Below are 7,263 nucleotides of genomic sequence, written 5' to 3' on the forward strand. Positions count from 1 at the left end.
GGCGGCGGCGGCGGCGGCGGCGCCCGCAGACTCTGCCGTTGCGGTGCGTCACGGAGCCCCGCTCTTGGCTGCCTGGACTTTAAAAGCCTACCTCCGTGACATTTGCAGGAGGCGAGACGATGCGTAAGTTCGCTTCGCAGGGCGCACGTTTAAAGATTTGCCGAGAAGAGCAGAGCAAGGTCTCTCTTCCGGGGGGAAGGGCGCATCTCTTTCAGCCAGAGCTTTTATTGTCAATATGTATTTTTAATAAAAGGGAAGCAGCCGCAGCAGTAGCAGGTGACTGAGCCCTGCGCCGCTGCTGACATTTATAAGACAATGCCAACGTCTCCTCAAAACCGACTGCTGCTTGCCACCGCGCTATTGATGTGCGCATTCATTTTATAACTGACAGCGACGAGATGGAAATGATAATGCAGGGAAAAGTCCCAGAGGCGCAGACCGGGGCTTGCAGCTTTGCCTTCGGCACCGTCGGGAGGCAGACGGCTGTCGGCGGGGCGCTGTGAGCCGGCCCAGGCTGCTCTCGCGCGCGCCCCGTCCTCGCTCGCTTTTCCCCTTGCTGGTGGCTCCAGCTGTGTATATCTTAGTCGTCCCGGCGCRTTTACGTTTCTCTCTCGATTAGCTATAAGCAAACCGTGACAATTAGGCGGCAGGTGATGGCTAGAGAGAGCTGGTCAGCTGTGATGCTGTGTGACCTGACAGGAGGGGACAGGCGCAGTGAAAAACAAATACACGGGGCTATTAGGAAGGAGGGGTGCCCTTACGGATGGCATACTGGAGGGGAATGAGTTGCTGCGCGGGATCAACGCAGACCGTGGGGCAAACGAATGCCGGGCGTAAGCCCGCCGGCTTCGGCAGCGCGTGCCGCCGGGGCGGCCCCCGGAGGCCTTGGCCGAGGAGGCGCTTGCAGGCGATGGGACTCGAGTGTGTGCGAAAGCCGCACGCCCTGGTGCCTCCCTGCRGCGGCACTCGCGTGACTCCGGGGCAGGAGGGAGGAAGGAGCAGTTCCCGGAGGCCAAGGGCCYGATCCTGCACGTCACGGCGGTTCTCCTGCGAGGTGCTTTTGGGTYGTAGTCCAAATCCGGCAAGCTGACCTTCGCCGCGGGAGTAAAGGTTATTGGCGGGGCAGGTTTTGGAGGATGCACCTCACCCCGAGGAAATCAATGCAGCGATATTGTGACGATGTTACCCGCGAGCTTTTATTTCCAGATGAAAAATGAGAATAAAGGATGCGCCGCATCTATTGATTCTGTGAATCTGCATATTTGGATATATGTGYTTGATGTCTGCCTTGCATGTTCAGTCGCTTGCGAACGTGACAGGATTTGTTTTTTGAACCTGGGGGCGAGTGCTGCCCTGCGCATTTAAAATAAGATTTCTCTGAATTATTGAATATGTCAATAAACAAAGCAGAGGAAGCAGGCAGGGAAAAACCCAGAGGTCCTTGGTGAAAGGAAGTTGTAGACGCTGATAATAGGCTGTTACAGCAGCAAGGAAAAAAAAAAGCAACTTAAAACAACGAAAGGGACAAAGAGTTGAACCGAACGTCCCTGGGCTGCTTTTCTCCGGGTTTGATGGTAATTGCTAGCTGGCATTTCYGATTTTCCTGCGAGCTCCCCTGCGCCTCATGGCGGAGGGTGAAGGATAACGGCRTGCTTCAGAGGAGGCGCGGGAGGGAGGCCGGCAGCCTCGCGCGCCTCCCGCTCCCCCGCGGGCACCGCCGAGGCCGGGGAACGGCAGAAGCCCGCTTGCGCCTGCGCGCGGGGCTCGGAGCGAGCTTGAGGCGGGCCGCTGGGTTTCCTCAGTTGCTCTCGCTCACCCTTCTGATTAATTATTTTTAATGTGCAACACACACACACGCACACGCACACGCACACACACACACAAAAAAAGAGGGAAGAAAAAGAAAAAAGGAGGGGAAGGTCGTGGCCCCGGCGAGCTGCTAGCCCGGGGAGGACRGGACGTTTAAGGGCACCGGTGCCGTGCGCCTTGCCGATGCCCCCAGCAGCTGTCAGGTATTGATTCGAGGAGATAATCTAAGTGCTGGCCTTTCGGCACAGGCCCATGGTATTTGCGCCTGGAAGGACACTTCCTTGCAAGACATCGTTTTGCATACCGGCTTGCCAATGCATGAAGTTAGAAGAGCGCTTTAAGCCAACAGATAATTTCCTTAAGTCAACAGAGGGAGGCAATTTTGCTGTTATTCCATAATCGTTGTGAATGGGAGAGGATATTTGGTAGGTTAAATGTGTTTTATATTAAGCAAGTAAAGCACGGTTGGTATATTGGGAAACATGAAATAGCAGGGTTTTACCTTAATTGTGTGCACTGCGGAGGAGGCGAGAAATGGGATATTAAGAGCTGTGTGTATAATAAGGCTTGTGAGAACGGTTGCATTGATAGCAGCAGGGGGAAAAAATGCCCTATTTATTCACAGAATAGCTACAGCGCCCCTGCCACAACCCCTGGACTAGCGATGTTCCCTGCAGAGATTGCTCCCGGATCCATGCAGAAACGGCGTGCAGTCACTCCCGGACGCGTCAGCTCCTGGAAGGGCTGCGCTTCTCTGCCCCTGGTAAAACCAGCCCGGCAAAGTCTTCGGGGACCCGATTAATAAAACATTGCATTTTACAGAACATGTGTCATCCCGTCCCCAAAATGATGCAGTCCCTTGCAATCCTCTCCAGAGATCTTGCATGAGCAACCATTTAAATGAGTGTTACATTATTTACAAGTTTCACTATTATTAAATTAATGTCACATTCATTGGGGTTTTTGTTTTGTTTTGTTTGCAAGGCAGAGCTGTAATTTGAGCAACATATTCATCAAGGCTGAAATGGTGGCGCCAATTATTTTAACATTCATTTGCCCATTCAGCTTCCTCTGCATCTGTTGATTTCCTGCACGCYGCAGAATATCGAAGCGCTCTCCGCGAAAAGCCAGGCCGGGGAGATCTTTGTGCTCTCCRGCAGCAAAGTCCCCACCAGGGAGACAACGGGAAGCGTTCGAACCCGACGCAGCTGAGGCCACCCCGACGTTTCCGCGGAGGCTGGCAAATCCTTACCGTCTGCAGAGCGAGGCAGTCTGGAAAGACAGGGCTAACAAACTGTCTAAATGCGGACAGGGTAACGAAAAAAGGCCATTTCGATTTGGTAGCGCAGGTGTCTTTGCCCAGAAAGCTTGTGTGTGTTGGAGCGATGCTCTTCAAGGTAAGCACGGACTGTATATTTCCTATTAGGATACTTGGTTCAAATCTGAAAGGATACTTTYGATTGCTGTATAAGCAACCATAACAAAGCACCAGCCGCTCAGCAAGTGCTGAAAATAAGCCAGAAGAGCTCACGAATGTTTCATTATTTATTTTAATGCTGGAAGGGTAAGCTTTCCTGACATGATCATAAAATCTTATAATTTATTAATGCTCCTCGCTTGGAGAATGCATCCCAGATCAACCTCAGGCCTCTGCCTTTTAGTCCGATGTTAGGACTCGTCCTCGCAGTCATGGGATTGTCTTAAAATGGCATGGGGGGTTGTTGGGTTTTTTAAATCAATAACTGTCGTCTCTTTTCCTTTGTCTACTTTCTGAGGCAGTGAGATTCACTTGAGCTCTTCCYTGCGACCGCGAGAGCTAGCTACATGCTTTTCTTATGTTTTTCCCCAGAGTAGACATGAGAATCTCATATGATTGTTGGCCTCCAGGAACCTGGGCCTCGGAGGGAGGCACAAACCAAGCATCACCAGGCTCCTGATAAAACCGCGCGAGGCGCTGGCCCTGGCGCGCAAGCAGGCCTTTTAGGGCCGTCCCTGCACCCGTTTGCGGGTTCAAAATCCAGAAATGAGCCCCCRCTCTTGCCGTGGCGAGGCCGTGGACGCGCTGCTGTCGCGCGCTCACGCGTGCTCACCTTCCYGAGGCTGCCGTGGGCACCTGCAGCACCTTTGCATCTGCAAATCAGGCTGTTCGGCCAGATATTTGCAATCAAATACATGCAGTCAGGTGGCTCGGCACGGCCGGACAAATTGCAGGCGTGAGTGGTGTTTCACCTTCCCCTAAATCAGAAAATGAGAACAGAGACCCACACTGAAAGACAGTAAAGATAGAAAATATTATTTGAAAACTACATTTTGCTGAATTCCTCTAATTTTTAAGCCAACGACAGGAAAAAGCAGCGTTTGCCGGCAGCAGCCCCTGTACCGCGCGTGGAGCCGTGCTGAAGCCAATGGGATGCACTGGGAGAGCCGAGGTCTGGGGGGGGCAGGAGCCTTTACTTTGCGCCTTTGCCAGCACAGYCACCCAGGTGCCGAATTTCGCGGGGACCCGCTGCAGTATCGCCCCGACGCAGGTTCGGAGGGAGGCAGGACGGCRGCGCGCAGCGCGATAATGAAACGCGGCCCCGCAAGACCCTCGGCGAAGGCGCTTCGGATCTGCCCGCGCTCTCTTCATTAATCTGCGATAATTGGACTTATTTGCTGGGGTTAACAGCGGTGGCACATGGTAATTAACCACTCGTTCGCTGCCGAAGGACTCGTAAAAGCTTCTCGCGCGGCGCGGGTCCAGCTGCAGATTTTCCGGCTGCCGTCGGAGAGCCGGTTCCCACGCCGGTGGCTCAGTCACCCCCTCGCCCGGGGTGACGAGGCCCTAAATTTGGTGCGTTGGAGACAGGAAAAACACACCCCGGGGTGCTGCGGTTTGAACCGACGTGCGGCGGCCGGAGGGGGGGGGGGATGGAGCAGGAGGGTGCACTTCGGGCAGCCCCCCCCACCGCCCCCTCCCCTTTCAGCCCTTCTCCTCCTGTGCCCCCCCCAGCGAAAACGAGCTAATTAGCCGAATAGATGAGGCTGGGCCAGGCGGGGAGAAGCCCCGTTGCGTGTCCTATATTAGTAACTCACGTGGGAGTAGCCAGATTGGAATGAGACGGGAAGGGAAAATTGTAGGTGTGCAGCTGAGGAGAAGCGGGCTGCGCGCGCCGCCCCCCCGGCCCCCGGCCCCCGGCCCGCCTCGCCGCCGGCACGGAAACGCCGCCGCCGGCAGAAAAGGGAAGGAGAGAAGAAAGGGGGAGCGGAGCACGTCCCCTGCTCACGCCCCGCACCGCCTCCTCCGCGCCCCCTGCCCCAGGGTAGGTCCCAAAACCCTCGCAGGACCCCCGGCTACCTCTCCTCTGCCTCTCACCCCCCGCTCAGGGTTGCGCCGGCAAGGAGTGGTAATGCAAAGCGGCGTTTGGCCGCCGCCGGGAGAGTTTGCGCTTGGGGTACTGCGGGGCCAAGGAGCAGGGAGCCTCAGGGCGTAAGGACAGCGTCGCGCGTCCTTCTCGCCCACTGACATCCCGGTCCTGCGGCGCTGCCGGGACGGAGAGCCCCAGCTCCGGCGCTGCGCAGCCTCGGGCTCTCCGCAGACCGCGGAGGGCGTTTTGGGGTGCGTCTGCAACCGTTTCTTTGCATCGCGCGCTGCGGTTTGGCAGGAGGGCGCAGGAGCGGCGCAGCTGCTGGAGCGCGGTGGGTTTGCTGCACGCGGAGCGCTCTGCGTGCCTTCCCGCGGCCCCCGACGCGTGCCCTGACGGCCCAGCGCGACGCTCGGCTGCTGCTGAAGGCGGCCACCAATATCCCGTTAACTTCAGCTGGGCCGGGATTCCTACAGGTAAAAATCTCCGTGCACCGTTTGCGCTCCCACGGGCTCCCTTAGGCTGTGCTTTGCCCTGGTTTTCGGTTCGTAGGAGTTATAGCAATAGCTGTGTTGATAAAAGGCAGAAACAAGGTTATGAGCTCGTCTTTCGAAGCTGACAGGCAAACGGCAGTCACCCAGATAGGGACGGGGTCGTTGGTCGGCGAGTCCTCCCGGGAAAGTTCGTGTCTAAGTGTGGGTTTGCGATGAAGCTGAGAGGGGAAGCGCGTGAAAGTGCGCTGATTTCCTCGGGGACGGAGTGTGCGTTTCGAGTCGTCGTGCTGGCAAACCCAGAAGCCGAGGGGGAAGAAGCAGGACTTAGAAGAGGAGCAGCGGCAGGAGCAGAAGCAAAGCAGACTCCTCCTGCGGGCCCTGAGCTGTCCGATGGCTGCGTGGCGACATCACCACGCTGAAAGGCAGCGAGAGAAAATGACTGGCAAAATCTCTTGAACTCGCAACTACATCTTCTCAAAAGAGGCGGCGGGCTGGATAAGCTCTCTCCTGGCATCACGGAAGACCTGCTGCTCCTCTAGGAATATGCCGTTGTAAAAGACCTATTTATTTATCTGTCAGCCGTGTCCCGCTGCTAGGTATTTTACGCATGTCCTGCCTTTCACAGCCCCCGGTTTGCAGCCCCTCCCGGCCTGGCCTCCGCCGGTCACAGAAGTTACGCTGCGCCTGCTTAGCAGGGCACCACGCACAAGCTGAGAAGGGTATCGCGTGCGGTAGCCTGCACCGTGGCTCGATGGGGTCGGTCACTCCTTGCGTCGCCGCCTCCCCTKGGTGGCAGCGCAGAGCAGAAGAGTTTGGAGGCCGCGGGCTCCTTTCGCTGCAAAGACAAAAAGACGATGAAGGCGAGCGCCTTCGGTGCCTGCCTGCTCATCTACAAAGAACCGTCCCCTCGCGCCTCGGCAAAACCACGCGGGGAAAATTTCTTTGCTCCCAACTTTTGGCTAGCACGTGGCTCCAAGCCTCTCTGTCCTTTTCTTCTCCTCAGCACCTCACTCACCTCTTGCGCTCCCCTCGCAGCCTTCTCGCAGCCTTTCCGCCTGCCCACTCTTTCCCCCCRGACAGCGTAGCAGCCATAATTCCAGTGCTTTCGGTGTACCGCTTCCTGCGAAATCTCCCGGGCAGCACGCTCTGGCTTCTGTTCATGCTGCTTTGCATATCCGTGTCTCAAATATTCCATGTATTGTTTTCTGTTTGGGGTGCCGAATGAACATATCCACTCCTTCGTCCCAAGTGACAGGGCGCAAGAACTTCTACAAGGTTTAATGCAAACCTCTGCCGGGGTACAGGCTTTCCGGGTCACAGGGTACATCCTTGTATCCAGAAATTAACAACACAAGGGCTTCTGAATTAGACCATAACTTAAAAGCTAGCGCAATTCCCCCTGAGCTGGAAGAATGTCATGAGCAAGCCCAGGAGGCTCCTTGAGTCCTGGCTCTGGGCAGAGCCACCAGGAACCCAGACGTGTCCTAGCAGATCCCCTTCTGGGTTCAGGAACAGTTCATTGAACAGGAGTTGAAACGTTTCGGGCTGGCATTTTCCAGTGAATTTCTGACTAGCTGCATAAATATCTCTGTTTGCATCTGGAGGAAGAATGCAGA

Source organism: Apteryx rowi, unplaced genomic scaffold (assembly GCF_003343035.1).
Source record: "Apteryx rowi isolate R43461 unplaced genomic scaffold, aptRow1 scaffold_12, whole genome shotgun sequence".
Lineage (NCBI taxonomy): Eukaryota > Metazoa > Chordata > Aves > Apterygiformes > Apterygidae > Apteryx > Apteryx rowi.